Source organism: Macrotis lagotis, chromosome 1 (assembly GCF_037893015.1).
Source record: "Macrotis lagotis isolate mMagLag1 chromosome 1, bilby.v1.9.chrom.fasta, whole genome shotgun sequence".
NCBI classification, from domain to species: domain Eukaryota; kingdom Metazoa; phylum Chordata; class Mammalia; order Peramelemorphia; family Peramelidae; genus Macrotis; species Macrotis lagotis.
Window position 1 is genome coordinate 400,602,101 of NC_133658.1, and position 17,253 is coordinate 400,619,353.

The 17,253-nt window shown below is 43.8% G+C and overlaps 1 protein-coding gene across 3 annotated transcripts in view; it reads right to left on the reverse strand.

The window, feature by feature from the left end:
* NDST1 (N-deacetylase and N-sulfotransferase 1) overlaps positions 1 to 12,300 on the reverse strand; it is a 59,733-nt gene extending 47,433 nt beyond the window's left edge. For 2 of the 3 annotated variants that reach the window (XM_074212608.1, XM_074212605.1), the window contains exon 1: positions 12,136 to 12,300. The gene's annotated coding sequence lies outside the window, so the exon portion shown is untranslated. Of the gene's footprint in view, positions 1 to 11,747; positions 11,798 to 12,135 lie in introns of those variants that run through there. The other variant, XM_074212607.1, reaches the window with a different exon arrangement.
* Positions 12,301 to 17,253: the final 4,953 nt, after the last annotated feature.

Below are 17,253 nucleotides of genomic sequence, written 5' to 3' on the forward strand. Positions count from 1 at the left end.
TTCTCTGGGCATTCATTCTCTTCTCTGAGCTTCTGTGGCACTTATGGTCTGTACCACTCATTTCAGTAATTCTGATAGCATATACTATCCTATCATATCATATCACTTTGTATTTATCTCCAACCATACTGTCAGAACCTCAAGTTTCATGCCTTATCATTGCTCTCTGTATGTGATATTGCTTAGTATGGTACTAGATATCCAAGTAATCAAACTCTTTTTATATTTTCCAGAATGTTTCTTTTTCCCCAAGTACATGTAAAAACAATTTTAAACATCTGTTTCTAAAATGTTTAGTGCCAAATTCTCACCCTCCCTCCCTGCCCTGCCCCCTCAATGAGAAGGCAAACAATTTGATATAGATTATACATGAAGCACTCAAATTTTTAAAGAACATGTACATAACCTACAAGAAGTCATAGAGCACAGAACATCAGAGGTGGAATTAACCTTAGAAATGACCTATTCAAGCCCCTGTCATTTTAGAAAAAATTGAGATCCAAAGAAGAGAATATTAGGACCAGAAAGCTCTTCAGAGTCATCTAGTCCAGTCCTTTCATTTTAAAGATGGAAAAATCTAAAGCCAGAGGGTTTGAATGATTGGTCTAAAGTCACACAGACATTGACTGGAAAGGATAGCCTTGGATCCCAAGAGAACCCAAGTCTCATGACTCCAAGTCAAGGGCTTTTTCCTCTTCCATCATGACTCATTTCTGTGAACCTGGCAAAAGTGAAGGTTGTGTCTGGCCAGATATTAATTGAAGGCTGGTATACCAGCTAGTCCTATAGTAACTACCCTTATAAAAAGACTAGAACTCATTTCTTCCCCCAACCCTTACTCCTGAACCCAATCCACCACACCCTAGCCATCAGTTCAGAGAAGGTTCTTCCTTTAACCATCAACTCCCACAAAGTATTCTCTATATGTCCATATAGACAAGACCACTATCTGCCCTCTGGGAACTTGAGTGAGAACTGGGTTAAAAAGCTACAGCTGTGTGAAGAAACCTCAGGATCATCCAAGGCTTAGCACTGGGTCTGGAACCTAAGAGGCATTGCATACAAGTTTGCCGATTTAACTATTGCATTAGAGATAGGGCAAGAAAAGGCTCAAGACAACAATGGATTCCATCAGGTTCACCATCCCTGATGATCCAAGAGAAGATAGTCTATGTTCAAAGACTTACAAACCTTGATCAATACGTTAACAAGAGTACCAAAGATAATGAATATGATCCACTACTTCACAGAGAAGTGATAGACTTAAGATACAGGATAAGAGATATATTTTTGGACATGGTCAATATGGAGACTATTTTTTTCCAGATGGAGAGAAAGTAAATGCTTATTGAGTGAAAAAATGTAAAAAAAATTTTTTTTAAGGAGATAGCCTAGGTGCTACTTATATGTCACAGGAAAAGAGAAGTTACTTTAGACTGTAGAAATCAAGAAAGAATTCAGGGAGAGAGTATAAAATCAAGGGGATGAATTTCAAACTTCAGGCTTGTAAGGCAGACTGTTCCCAGGAGTCTGGCACCCTCTCCCAGTTCTACCATAAACAAATGACAGTCCTAAAAGTGCCTTTAGAGATCACCTAGTCTAGTCTAAACCATCATTTTACAGAGGGGGGGGGGGTAAAAACTCTGAAGGGAAGTGGGGGAGGAGGGAGAACTTCCGCAGAGTTGAGCAGGTGTCTCCTAACTCTCCCTGGTACCCACTGGTCTCTCACCTTGTCATCTTTTTCTTAACTGCCTTAGGGACACAGACAAAGGGCTACAGAATCGCTGAGATATATGCTTTATGCTTTTCAAGGAGCCAAGATGCTGGAAGGGAGTGGGCTGCTCCTTTCAGAGGAGAAGGCTCAGGGGCCTCTAGAGAGGAGCAGATGCAGAGAGTTAGGACCTGAAAACCTGGCAGGAGGGGAACTGGGAAAAAGCCAGCTGGGGTCTCCTGGACACTGTTGAAACACTGCTTCAGGTGGCTCTTGTTTGTGTTTTCTGGATATACCAGCTAAGGCCCCAAGCTCAATGGCAAAAGGACCAATTAGAAGCAGGTTAAGCAGACCAGGAGTTGGCATTTCTGGGTCAAAATTGCCACACCTGAAACCCACATGGGCCTAGGGGAGGAGAACTTCAACTAAGCCACCAAGCAGGCTCTCTCACTTTTAATTTAGGCTCCTCCCAAACTGAGATACACCTGGAGCCAGGTCATACCATCTGGCCTGCAACAATGTGATAAGTGGCAAGTTTTAAGCAGCTTCCTATGATTGAACAAGCCCAAATTCCCTTAGACAGGAAGGTAATGGCATACTTCCTAATACTTGCTGCTCAACTCCAAGAAAGACCCCAGGACCTAAGGCAAGGATATAAGGCCCAAGATAAAAGGAGAAAAGAATAAAGAATGTAAATGGGGAAGGTCTGCTTGGAGGAGGCTTGCAGTGCCATTAAAAGGACAGAGTGGGAAGACTTAATCCTAAACTGACTCTCCCACAAACTAGATGTGAGACTAGTCACCTCTTTTTTTGTTTTGCAAGACAATGGGGTTAAGTGACATGCCCAAGGTCACATAGCTAGGTAATTATTAAGTGTTTGAGACTGGATTTGAACTCAGGTCCTCCTGACTCCAGGGTCAGTGCTCTATTCACTGTGCCACCTAGCCACCCCTTCTCTTCTCCTCTTAACTTTAAACTCCTTCACTAGAAAATGAAAGGATGATCTCAAAGGGCACCTCTACCTCTAATAAAGGGTCTGAATATTTCCACCTCTGACATTTAAAAGCCCAACATCAGTTTCTGGTGTCTGCTCAGGAGCAGCCAAAGTGAATCTCCTACTGACAAGAGACTTCTCCATTCTCCTCTTTCTTTACTATGATGCCTAAAATCTAGTCTAGATTCCTTCACTTATTTGTTATGCAATTTCCAGCAAATCATTTAACATTTCTGGGCCTCATTTCCTTATCATCTTCTAAAGGGAATTATACCTACTTATTTAACAAAAACCTGTGTATGCTATTCCCTTCCTTAAAAATCTTTATAACATTCAATTTACATCAATGTATGGCATGGAAACAATGTAGACACTGTCAGCCTTCTGTGGGGGGAGGGAAGGGGGGGGAAATTGTAGAATTCAGAGCCTTGCAAAAAATGATAGGTATATATTACTATTGTATATAATTGGAAAACAAATAAAATATTATAATAAAAAAACTTTAATATTGCTCCACTGCCAACAGAGTAAAATTTTCTAATTTGGCATTCAATGCCCTCCAATCAGATTTCAATTCACCACATCAACTACTAACAGTATCAAGCCTCAGCTAGTCTGTGTCTACCCAAAAAGCTAGTTTCATCACCGTCCTCAGAATGTCCTTTTTTCATTCCTCCTTTCCATTTTCCCCAAGACCCAGATCAGGTCTTAATTCAATTCAATAAATATTAAATGTCTATTAGATGCTATATATTGGACAATGAGGATACAAAGATGAAAAATTCCTTAATTACTACCTTAATGACATTACAAATACAAATAAGAGAAATGCTCAGCTCTAGTTTGAGGGGATTCAAAAAGAGTAATATGCTACATTTAAGAAGGGAGATATTACTTATAGTTGGGAGTTTTCAGAGGCGTTATGATGGAAGAGAAGTCACTGGTACTGAACCATAAAAGAAGGATAGAATTTCAACAGAAATAGATATGAAGAGGGGCACCTGGGTGCACAGTGGACAGTGATAGGCTTGGAATCAGGAAGACTCCTCTTCCAGAGTTCAAATCTAAATCAGATACTTACAGGCTGTGTGACCTTGGGTAACTCACTTAACTCGGTTTACCTCAGATTCCTCATCTGTAAAATGAGTTGAAGAAGAAAAGGGCAAATCACTCCAGTATCTCTGCTAAGAAAATCCCAAATATGGTTACAAACAGTCAGACACACTGAAAACAAGTGAAAGATGAAAAAAGTCTATACATAAGTAATGAAATATAAATAGGCAAGGGACTGCATTAGACTCAAGCATAGGAGGAACTCCCACTTTGGCTAGAATGTGGAACTTACAGTTTACAAACAGAAACCCTAGGTAATAGGATTACGGAGAGAGACTGAAGCCAATTGAGGAAGATCTCCATGACAGGAAAAGGCATTCTTACTCTATGAGCAACAGGAGAAATTAAAATTTCTGAGCAAAGCAGGTTCAGAGGATCACAGATTTCAGAGTTAAAAAAGACTTTAAAAGTTGGCCAAAACAAACCCCTCATTTTACAGGTTAGGAAACTGAGGCCCAGAAAAGTGGTGATAAACTAAAAAAAATTGAGAAAAAAAATATCAAAAAAATGACTTGGATCTAAATAGGGCCTGAGAACAAAGATGAAAAGGACCTTAGAAAGAGCTGATCCAATTCTTTTGTATTTTACAGATGAAGACAGTCTGAGCCCAGAAAGGGGATGTGAGTTGCCTAAGGTCACACAATGAATTAATGCCACAATTAAGACTAAAAGCCATGTCTCCTACCTCTTAGGCCAGTCCTTTTTCCATAACACCATTCTATCTCCCAATTCAGTTCCTAGGAAGCACACAAAGGAATTTAACTAATGCTTTCAGATGATCTGTGGGGAGGGAGAAACTGGGCCTACAGCTCAATGAATGAACATTGAATTGGCAGAGGAGGGGCACAATGGTGGAAAAATAGAGAGACTCAGAATCAGAAAATCTGGTCTTAGACACAAGGATATCACTGGGCAATTCTCTTAACCTCTCTTGACTTGCTTTCCTTGTCAATAAAATGGGAACTGCACAACCCACCTCAAAAGATTTAAAGAAATTACCTATAAGCTAAAAATGATATAAATGTGAACTAATAACAACACATTATAATGCTTTTAGTAAATAAGGTCTTGGGGTGGCTAGGTGGCGCAGCGTGGATAGAGTGCCGGCCCTGGAGTCAGGAGTACCTGAGTTCAAATCAGGCCTCAGACACTTAATTATTACCTAGCTGTGTGGCCTTGGGCAAGTTACTTAACCCCATTGCCTTGCAAAAACTAAAAAAACAAAAACAAGCAAACAAGTAAATAAGGTCTTTCTAGCCTACATATTTGTAAAAACGGTCTGTCCAGTTTGATTGCAAGGTACTCTAAATGAGTGGTGTCAAAGAGAAATAGAAGTATGGGGAGGGGAGGGAAAAGGAGGAAAGAATTACAAAACTAGGAATTAACATTATTTATGTTGTGTTGTATTTTTATTTATTTATATTTATTTATTTATTTATATTTTATTGTTTCCCAATTCCATTTTATCTTGTTCCAGTGGCATTCCAGAGTTTTGCAGATGCCAAATTTGACAGCTCTATCCTAAATGCTCTTATCCACAGGTAGCATAGGACCAATTATCTACAAAGCCTATGCTAAAATCCTACCAAAGCTAAATAGATTGGTCTAACAAACCATACTGAAAAAAACCCAGAGTATTTCCCTGCCTAGGTAATTCTGGGATGGAAAGCCCATCAAATCCACAGGATTGTAGAATTTTAAGAAATCTGGGAAGATTCAGGTATCCTGGGATGTTCTTTTTTCCATATTAATGAACTGAATCATGAATATGGGAAGAATCATCAAGATCATCTAATCCTTGGAGTGGCTAGGTGCCTCAATGGATAGAGCACCAGCCCTGGAGTCAGGAATACCTGGGTTCAAATCCGGTCTCAGACACTTAATGATTACCTAGCTGTGTGGCCTTGGGCAAGCCACTTAACCCCATTTGACTTGCCAAAAAAAAACAAACCTAAAAAAAAAAATCATCTAATCCAAACCTCTCATTTTGTAGATGAATAAAGGGAGGCTCCAGAAAGTTGCATGACTTACTAAAGGTCATACAAGTAGTAATGGCAGAACCAACATTTGAATCCAAGTCTCCTGGATAATTGTCTCAGTTCTTCCTGATTCCAAGGAAGTAGCTAGGTGGCTTAGTGGAGAGTTTTGGGCCTGAAATTGGGAAGATCTGAGTTCAAATCCAGTCTGATACTAACTTTGTAACCCTGGATAAGTCCTTTAACCTCTGTTTGCCTTAATCCACTAGAGAAGGAAATGGCAAAGCACTCCAGGAACTATGTCAAGAAAACCCCATATGGGTTCAGGAAGAGTCAGAGTGATAACTGCTGAGCCCAGACCCAGCCCTCTTTCTATACACTTCATTTCCTCACACCAAAAGCTTAGAGTTTGAACTGATACTGCAAATACTACATAGTAAGCCATACCCCACTAATAGAATGGGAATAAAAGATCCAATTGGATGCCATTTGGGAAAGTTTGATTCTAAACTCCTTGATGTCTCAAATGGGGAAAGGAGAAGGGACTGGGTATTTATATGATACCTTAGCCTTAAAGTCAGAAACTATGCTAAGAGTTTACAAATTTACAAATATGATCTCACTGGATTTTCACAACAACCCTGCAAGGCAGGTGATGCTATGGTTCCCATTTTACAGATGAGGAAACTGAGGCAAGCAGATGTTAAATGGCTTGCTCAGGGTCACAGAACCATTGAGCATCTAAAGTCAGATTGGAACTCCGGTCTTTCTGACTCTGGGCCCAGAACTCTATCCACTCACTACATTACCAACTGTCTCAAGTACATCTTTTTTATGCCAATATTCTCCCAATGTGCTTATGAAGAGTTGAAATGGACTAATATAACCTCCGAAGAATAAAAGTTACAAGTAATCCAGAAAACAAGAGAGAAACATAAGACAGAGCCTGAACAGTAACAGGGAAGACAATGTCAAGGACAAACCTGACCAGAAAAGCAGGGAAATGTGGTAAAAAGGAGAGACAAGAGATATAAAAAGAACCAGAGGAAGGTTTTCAGTCAATGCTGTCTCCTCTTTGGAGGACTTATGGAAAGATGTGGGCAAGAACTGCATAAGGACAACACATGAGAAGAGCTACAGTCTCCACTGGTAGGAAGAGACATTCCTGGGGAGGTAAAGTGGTATAAAGGAAAGAAAGCAGGATTTGGAGGCAAAGGCCTTAAGATTCTCAGCTCTTGGGCAAATTATTCCCTATCTCTGGCCCTCATTTTACTCAGCTGTAAAATGAAGGAAATTGATGTTTCATTTCATAAAAAATGTGAAGGGAGGACTCTAATGCAGACAACAGGGTGAAGGAAGGGAACCAGAACTTATTAAGAACTTTACTACATGCGCAAAGAACGGGTAAGATGGTTAACAAATCTTATCTCATTTGATCTCATTACACTTGAGATGCTACCTTCTGAAAACCACACCTGATTTGCCAGACATCTCCTACTTATTCTTGCTTTGCCTTTCTTTCACCAATGAAGCCCAAGAACAGACATTCTACCACAGACCAAGTGACCTACTCTCCACCCAAAGATACCAGAATGTAATACCTCATAATAACTAGCATTTCCATAATGCTTTCAAGTTTTAAAAGTATTATGCATAGGTTAACTCATTTGTTCTTCCCAACAACCCTGGAAGGTATCCTTTTACAGATGAGGAACCTGAGGTAGAGAGCAGTGAGTAAGCATCTCAGGCCTTCCTGATTCTGAGTCCAGGGTTCTATCCACAGGACTACTTAGAATACATCAAGATTTCTATCAATCCAATCCAATAAACAATTATTAAGCATTTCTATGGGCCAGACACCTTGCTAAGAGTTGGAGAAGCATTAAAAAGATAAGCTGCCCTCAAGGAGCTTACAAAATGAAGGAGACAGCACACAGAAGGAAGAAAAAGGGGAGGGGGGGAGTGATAGGGATGAAGGGTCCTGGGGAGTGAGCATCTGGTTCCATGAATCTGTTACCAGAGAGAGAGCAGCAGATGCAAGTGAAGTGAGCTGGTCCATGAAAGGCTTTGGAAGGAGTTGGGGACTCCACCCTCCAGCCCTCCAATGAGAGGGGAGAGGAAGCTAAGGGATTTGTGTCAGTCAAGGCTGAAGTTAGCAGCACCTTGGGGAGTTTAAAACTGGAGAGTTCATTCCTTCATCTTCAACCTTTCAAATGCTAAGCAATCCTAAGAAAGGAAAATTCTACCTCAAAGGGTTACATGGATTTTCAAATAAGGTGGAGCAGATCCAACTAGTAACCAGATTCTCCAGTGGGTAGAGCCCTGTGTGATCCAAGGCAAATTTGCCTCAGTTTCCTCAACTGTAAAATGAGGATAATAATAGGATTGAGTAAGACAATTTTTGTAAAGTACTCAGAACTAGTTAAGAGTGAAAAGTTCTGGGGCAGCTAGGTGGCACAGTGGATAAAGCACTGGCCCTGAAGTCAGGAGTACCTGGGTTCAAATCCAGTCTCAGACACTTAATAATTCTTGGGCAAGCCACTTAACCCCATTTGCCTTGCAAAAAAAAAATCTAAGGAAAAAAAAAGAGTGAAAAGTTCTAAAGCTAGGAAGACCACAGATTTCATCTAGTGCATTGTACAGACCACGTATAAATTTACCCGGATATGCCCAAGGTCAGGTACCTTTTTATTGATCAAAAACTCACTTTAGGGGCAGCTAGATGGCACAGTGGATAAAGCACCAGCCCTGGTGTCAGGAGTACCTGGGTTCAAATCTGGTCTCAGACACTTAATAATTACCTAGCTGTATGACCTTGGGCAAACCACTTAACTCCATTTGCCTTGCAAAAACTAAAACAAAAAAAAAAACAAACAAAAAAAAACTCACTTTGGCATTGACAGGTTCCTCAAGAAACTCCCTTCCAAGGAGAGGGATATTTGAAGCTGCTGGAATCTGTTCTCTGAGCCACAAGTGGCTGATATATTTTCTTGCCTAAGGTGAATTTCTATACTTTAGCTCTCTCTTTTCTCAGCTGCAAAAAATGAATTTAACAATTACAAACTAGCAGTCAGGTAATATCTCTTTTCCACTTCTCTGCTGATCTTTAGATAGGCTGATAGGTGTCTTCAAAAGGAGGACACCTGGAGAAACCCTTGTTTACAAATTCATTAGCTATCCAGGGATCTTGATCACTGAAGATGTAGTTTGACCTATTCTCACTACATCCTAGCATTTCTGCAAATGTTTGTTTTGTTAACTGCACTGATAATCAAAGTATTCAAGAACTTCCTTTATCCTCTTTTCTAAGGATCCAAGAATATGTTGGACCTAAGCAAAACTCCCACAATGGAAGGTGTTGAGAAAGGAAAGGAAACTCAGCTTTTTTCCCCCCCACAGGAGCCAAGACGAGATGTTCTGGACAACAGAATACTGTTTTCTAAGTCCGAAGACAAATGTCAGGCATCCAAGCAAATCATTTCAATTCTCTGAATCTCAGTTCCCCAGCATGTGTAATCTTTCCACAGATGCAGATTATACATTTCTCATCTCCCTATCTCCTCAATCCTTCTTTCCTGAGTTACAATGGACCAAAAAACTTCCATCAGCTGATGATGGCCAACTTGTCAGTGAAGACTACACAAACTTAGCTCAGAAGACAAAATTAGTCCTTTACTAGGCCTGTTCTGGGAGCCTCTCCAGCTTGGTAGGGTCTAGGATTCACTGGCTGAACTTTTGAAAACCAACCCAATGTCACCTCTGAGACAAAATAAAGCAGAAGGCAAAGTTTGTAAGGAGGAGGTTCCTCATATGTAAAAATAGCAGTAACAATACTTATTTGATTTGTGAAGATATGAAAGTAAAATGGGACCCAAAAATAAGAACAATCTTTACTAACTTCCAAAGGAGAACTGCTATTCTGTATCAAATGAGATTCAGTTCAACTACAACCTGAGGATAACAAAAATTTTTAAATAACATAATCCCTGTCCTCAAGGAATTTACAATCCATTGGGGGAAGAATATAACAAACATGTCCAGATAAAAGTGTAATGCAAAACATTACACAATTCTGGAAAAGTATTGAAGGAAAATTGAAGGAAAGAAAACTTTGAGATAGAGGAATAAAGGAAGTTTTCAGAGAGGAGGTGATATTTGAATTGAGCCTTCAGGGAAGACAGATTCTCAGAGTTAAGAAAGTATCTACTAGTTATGGAGAATGGTCAGCTTTATTGCTTAGGGGCAGAAGATTGCATATCAAGTTCAAAGAGCAGCTAGTAGTCCAGTTCAGCTAAAATGCTGAGTATGTAATGGAGAGCAACATGAACTCAAGCTGGAAAAGAAGGTCAAAGCCAGATTTTGGAAGCCCTGCCTAATATATCAAGCTATGGAGTATATGTTTTACCCTAGGGGCAACAGGATGCCACTGAAAGTGAAGTCAAGAAATGATTAAATCAGATCTATGCATTAGAAACATTTTTGTCATCTGTGTAAAAGATGAATTGGAGTCAAGGAGACTAGTTAATCATAGAACTATTACAACAGGTCAAGAAAGAGGTGACAAGGGCTAAAGGAAAGGTGTCAGGAAAGGACAAATACAAGAAATTTAGAGAAGGTACAATCTAAAGGACTTGGCAAGTGATCTGATTGGAGCAACCAGTGACAGTCAAAGATAATTCCTGCTTTTCCAGCCTCCATAAATGGAAAATGGTGGTGCCATGCTACTAAATCTCAAAGGCAGGATTAGGAGGAAATGATCGAGTTCAAGTTTTTAAAATGCTGAGATTGATGTACCAAGCAGAGGATCCAGGTGATGATAACCAGTAAGCAGTTAAGAGATGCAGGTCTCAAGTGCAAAAGGGGAGATCAGGGCCATTGGAAGAAGCAAATTTGGGAGTCATTTGCAAGGAGATGATAATTAAATCTATAGAATCTGATGAGTTCACCAAAGGAGTATGGAGGAGTTGTAAGGATGCAGCCTTAGGGGTGCTCACACTTAGGGGGCAAGAAGAGAGCTGGTCAATCTAGGAGTAATGAGATAGAAGAAAAAAAAAGCAGTTGTCACAGAAGTCTACGGAGAGAGAATCCAGGAGAAGGAGGAGGAGGTGAACAATATCAAATGATGCTAAGTATAACATTCATCCTAGTGGGCAGACTTAAGTCGGATTTTACCTCTTTACCCCCAGCAGCCAGCACAGGGCTTTGCACCCAGTGGGAGCTTCAATGTTCATGGAAATCACTAAATTCATCCCAGGTAGTCTCCTTAACTCCAAGCTGAAGAACCAATTGAGCAGCTCCGAGGACCCTAGCCAAGGGCTACTGAACCCAGGCCCGGACCTCTTCCTTTTTCCGACCTTCGTTTCCAAAAAGAGGAAAGGGGGGGGAAAAACCCCCAGTACTTAGAATAGAAGGGGGAATACATTCCCCAAGGGTTCTGGAGGGAGGAGGAGGTTGGGGAGCAGTGCGCACACTGTCTTCCCAAGAGGAAAAGGCCATTGGGGGGAAAACCGGTTGGGCCGCATTGCCATCGGAGCCCATTCCCTTTCCACGAAGCTGGGACACACAAGACAAAAGTTTTCCCTGTTCTGGAGACGAGGCGAAGGGGTGGGGGTGGAGAAGGGGGTGAGGGGCGGGAGGCCGAGGGTGGGGAGAATTCCTCCCAAGTGACATTATCGGTGACCTCCAGCCGCAGCGGCCCCGGCCCCGCACCTCGCTCCCTCTGCGCCCCCTCCCCGGGGGGCCCCGCTCCCGGGGAGCCCCCTCCCCTTTGTCTCCAGCGCGGCGCCCCCTCCCCCCCGCCGCCGGGGCCCGGGCGCTCCCTCCCGGGGCCCGATCTGCGGGCCCCTACCGGCCGGGTCAGCCCGAGCCCCGGCTCCGGGCCGGCGGAGGCTGCCCGCTCGCGGCCTGCACGGCCCCCGCCCCGGCCCCGGCCCCCGCCCCGGCCCGCGCTTACCTGCTGCTCCGCCGGGCTCCGGGCGCCCCTGGGGGAGGGCGCAGACCGCCGCCGCCGCCGCCGCTCCCCCGTGCCGGGGCTGCGCCCCCGGGAGCTGGGGCTGTGCACGGCCGGGCCGCCGCCGCCGCCTCGGCCCCGGGCCGGGCCCCGCTGCAGCCCCCGGCCCCGGGCCCCCAGCCCCCGCCGCGGGGAGCCGGCCCCGACCGCGCAGCGCCCCAGGGCCAGCCCGCGCTCCTGCCTGCCCTCCTCTGCCCCGGCCCCGGCCCCGGCCCCGGGCAGGCTCGGGCAGCGAGGGTCCCGGGGGGCCGGCGCCCGGGCTCCCCGCACAATAGGGCGCACGCGGAGCGCAGGGGGCTCTGCCCGCCCCTCCCCAGAAGGGCGCCCCTACCTGGCGGGACGCGGCGGCTCGGCGCTGGGGCAGGGCCCCGCGGCTCCCGCGGCTCCCCCGGCCCGGTCCGCAGGGAGGCTCCGAGCCCGGGCCCAGCAGGACTCCGGAATCTCCGAGCGGATTTTCTGACTCCAAAGGCGGATTCTGGGCTGTTTTGTGGCGCTGCGGGAGCACGTGATGCTCGGGTCTGCCTTTGACCCCTGTCTGGGGGCGGATTTGGGGAGGGGAGGGGAGGGGAGGGGTGGGGAGGCCGGCGGGGGGGGAGGGGAGCTTGTCAGACGCGGGACCGGGGCCACGCCGGCCGGGACGGGCCGCGGCCGGGGGACCCGCCCACCCGCAGAAGCCGGCCCCGGGGCTCCGTTCTGCTAACAAGTTGTTTCGGGTCAGAGCGAGCTCCTCGCCGGAAGGCCGCTCCCGCGGAGCCGAGGGGGGACCCGGCGGGGCCGAGCCGAACAAAGGCCGTCGGCGCGAGCATCCGAGGGAAGGTCCTCCCCGGAGCGGGGCGAGACTTGGGGCAGAGAACGGGCGGGACCGGCGCCTACAGGCCGGGCTGCAGGGCCGCGAGCCGGAGGGCCCCGAGCCGGAGGGCCGGGAGCGCTGCGGAGCAGCGCCCGGGGCCGGCCGCCCCAGCTTCACCCGGAGAGAACCGGAGAGCGGCACCGGGGCCGGCTACCGCTTCTGGGTCTGCTCCTCAAACGCCTGTGTAACCAACTCCAGGCTCCCCCTCTGCTCTGGAGATTCCCCTTTAGAGGTCCAAGTGGGAATCAGGAAGAAATGCGAAACATGCCCAGTTCTAACAATCCCTTTTCCAGTGAAATGACTGTGAGCCACTATTTGACATTCAGACCCTTGAACTTTCACTCTTCTGCCAAGGAATGGAAGGGAGACCATGCACCGCACACAGTAAACTTTCAATAAATATGGGGTGTGATTGAAAGACCACCCGACAAGGGTCGTTTAGAAAATTCATTCACATATCAGAAAAGGGCTGAAACCTGTGATTTCCAAAGTTTCTATCAGTTCTGGTGTTCTAAATGTCATTCTATCATTTCAGCCTGTTGAGAGAATTTTGAATCCAATTTTGCCATCCTCTGAATTCCCTCTCCTTCCCAGTCTTGGGTTGGAACTAGACAACTGGGTATGAATTCTTGATCTGCTGCCCATTGGATTGTAAACTCCTGGAGGGTAGGGAATGTCTTTTGCCTCTTAATGCATTCCTATTGCTTAGCACAGTAATTAGCACAGAGGAGATGCTTAATTAGTTTATTGAATTGAATTTACCACCTGTATGATCTTTTCTTTTTTTTTTAGTTTTTTTTTTTGCAAGGCAGATGGAGTTAAGTGGCTTGCCCAAGGCCACACAGCTAGGTAATTATTAAGTGTCTAGGTTGGAGTTGAACTCAGGTCCTCCTGACTCCAGGGCCGGTGCTCTATCCACTGCACCACCTAGCCACCCCTACCATTATGAATTTGGACAAATCACTTAATTTCTGTCTCAATTCCTTCATCTGGTAAAGTTGGATTAGATAATGTAACTGTAAACCCCCAGGAAAAATTTTGACCAGATACTCCCACTAGATTTCCATCAATTAATTAAAAGTTTTAGGGGCAGCTAGGTGGCAAAGTGGATAATCACCGGTCCTGGAGTCAGGAGGACCTGGGTTCAAATCCAGCCTCAGACACTTAATTACCTAGCTGCGTGACCTTGGGCAAGCCACTTAAACCCATTGCCTTGCAAAAATCTAAAAAAAAAAGTTGGGGGGGCGCCATGAGTCCACCTCTCTCACAACTCTAGGCATCACTTTCTGGAACAAAAGACAAACAACAATTTAAATCCACTTAACTATATCATCCTGTTTATATCCTTCCATCTTATCTGCTAGGATGTTTTGAACTTGAAAAGAAAGGGGAGGGAGAAAATTGCCTATGCAAGTATATCCACCAAGCTAGAGCAGCTACAGGGTACAAAGGATAGCAGTTGAAGTACCCTGAAATTCACAGAGGAAGAAAATCCAAGAAAAAGGCAAAAAGAAAATATTCCAGGGTACTGGAAGTACTCAGAGCTGTGACTGCTGAGCTGTCAGTAATTTTTTAAAAGATCTTGGAGAGCAGGAGGGAAGTTAAAAGACTGAAGAAAGCCAAATGTTTCAGATTAAAAAAGAAGAGAATGATATGTTCAAATTGTAGGCCAGTCATTTTGACTTTGATTTCAAGCTAAAGATAGAACATGTTATTAAAAGAATGTTTTAGGAATATCTTATTTTTTTAAAGTGATCCAAAATTTCAACATAATATGAAGAAGATATCATGTAGACTTAAAAAAAAATCACACAGGATTCCTAGATTGTGATTGTGTCCATTTAAAATGTCTCTAGTACGAGCGGCTAGGTGGTGCAGTGGATAGAGCACCGCATTGGAGTCAGGAGTACCTGGGTTCAAATGTGACCTCGGACACTTAATAATTGCCTATCCCTGTGGCCTTGGGCAAGCCACTTAACCCCATTCCCTTGCAAAAATCTAAAAAAAAATGTCTCTAGTAAAATGATCCAGGCCATTCCACCAAAATGGCTAACTCTCCCAAATTGCCAAATCCAATGGTTTTTTCCTCAAACTCATCTTGAGCTCTCTGGCTTTCGACACTTTTGATAACTCATTACTCCTCAAGACTCTCTTCTCTTTAGGTTTTCAGGACACCGCTGTCTCCTGGTTCTCCTCCTACCTATATAAATGCTCCTTTTCAGTCTCTTTTGTTGAAGTCTTCTCCAGATCACATTTTCTAACTATATTTGTCCCTCAAGATTTGTCCTGGGCCCTCTTCTCTTCTCCCTCTACTCTATTTCATTTGGTGATCTCATCAGTTCCCCTGGAAAAAGCACCAGCCTAGAATCAAGAGGACCTGAGTTCAAATTTGACCTCAGCTACTTGATACTTACTAGCTGTGTGACCTTGAACATGTTACTTAATCCTGACTGCCATCTCTAGTCATCTAGATTCATATCTGGTCTCTGGACCCATATGACTCCAGAGGAGAAAGTGAAGCTGGTGACTTTGCACAGCCCTCACTCACTCAAATTCAATTCACTTGTTTGTCACCTTTCTGATATCCTGGTCTCCAAGAAGGACAGAAAAACATCATAAATCACCATCTCTTTATTGGTGATTCTCAAATGGACCCATCCTGCCCCAAACTCTCTGCTGACTTCCAATCTCCTATCTCCAACTGCCTTTCAAACATCTTGAAATGAATGTGTAGTAGACATCTAAAACAGAATTCATTATCTTTCCCCTAAACCCTCCCTGACTCTCCTACCTTCCCTATTAATGTAAAGAGCATTACTATCCTCCCAACCTAGGAGTCATCCCCAAACTCCTTACTATCTCACCCCTCCATATCTAATCTGTTTCTAAAGCCTATTGATTTCTCCTGTATTCTGACATTGTCACCATTCTGATGTAGCCCTTCATTGCCCCTTGCCTTCACTAATGCAATACCCCCGCTGGTGCTTCTAACTGCCTCAAAATGCTTTCTACTTCAATACATCTTCCATTCAGGCACTAAAGTGATTTCCCTAAAGCATAGCTGAGACCATACCACCTCCTTAGTCAATACACTCCAGGGGCTCCCTATTGCCTTCATGAGCAAATAGAAAATATTCTGCTTGGAGTTCAAAGCCATTAGTGATCTAACCCTCTCCCACCTTTCCAGTTTTCTTATACCTTACTCCCTGATATGCTCAAGGTAAAGATGAATTTGAACCCCCAAAGCAAAAAGGAATCTTAATATTATTACTTAACCTGTAATGCCTCCTTAATTCAGACCCTACTTATTAGATGATTAGAATGAGGGCAAGGCTAAAGTTTGTCTTTATGCTAATATAGATTTAAAAGAAAAAGACTGGCTAGGAACTAGTGGTTCAAATGAGGTTAGGGAAATATTTAACCTACTTAAGAGACAAACTATTTAAAGGGATTCTGACTATTAATCAGAAAATGACTTATAAATTCTTAAAGTAGGTTTGGAATTGTAGAATGTCAGTTTGGAAAGGACTTTAAAGGACATTTGGTCCTATTTATACCTGAACAAGGATCCCTCTACAACCCATCCAGCAAGTGCTAACTTGGATTTTGCTTGAAGATCTCTCTAATTCCTCCATTAAAATGTAAACTTCATGAAGGAGGAGACCAGCTTGCCTTTTGTCCTTAGCTCCTTCAAAAAGTAATCCTTATCTTCCTTTTGTTGTTGATTTGCAGTTTCTGTGACCTACTGACCCATTACCCATATTTTTTCCGTTTAGTTTGTTCTTTTTGTCTCTCAAGCAAATGCCATTCAATCAATAAACATTTATTAAGCATCAAAAAAAAAGTAATGCTTAATGTTTCTCTTAATCAATTTGAACTCATACCTCCCTTTGGGATAGTTCTTATAACTAATAAATTTGCCTCTGATCCAACATCTCTCCCCATTCATCCTAATTCTGCCTTCTCAAAATAAGCTTAGGGAATCTAATTCTACTCCAAGATGTTGCACTGGTGAAGGTGATTTTTTGAATTCATTTGTAAGACTTCCACACCTCTACCTATTCTATCTCCTCCTAGTACCTTAGGGCATGATCTCCTCTGAAAGATCTTCAGTTTGTAGATATCTTTCCCAAGAGCCTTCCATAACTGAACACAATCTCCAGATATGATCTGATTACTATATAATAAGAATACCATCTCCGTAGTCTTGGGCACCAAGCCTCCTCTAATGTAGCCCAAGATTGTATTGGCTTTGTGGGCTGTCATATCAGATTGTTGGTTAATATTGAACCTGCAGTCTATTGACCCTGCCCCTAGATCTTTTTTTCAGATCAACTGCTCTCTAGTCATGCTTCTCACATGTTATGAGAAAAGGTGATTTTTCCTGGCTCAAGGGCCAATGCTCTGCCCACCACCCAGCCACCCCTACTATTATTAATATTTTATTTTATTTTGGGTCTTTTTTTTCTTTTTTCTTTTTGGTTTTTGCAGGGTAGTGGGGTTCAGGTGGCTTGCATGTCACACGGCTGGGTGATTGTTGGGTGTAGGGGGCCAGATGTGGGCTCTGGTGCTCATGGCTCCAGGGCTGGTGCTCTGTCC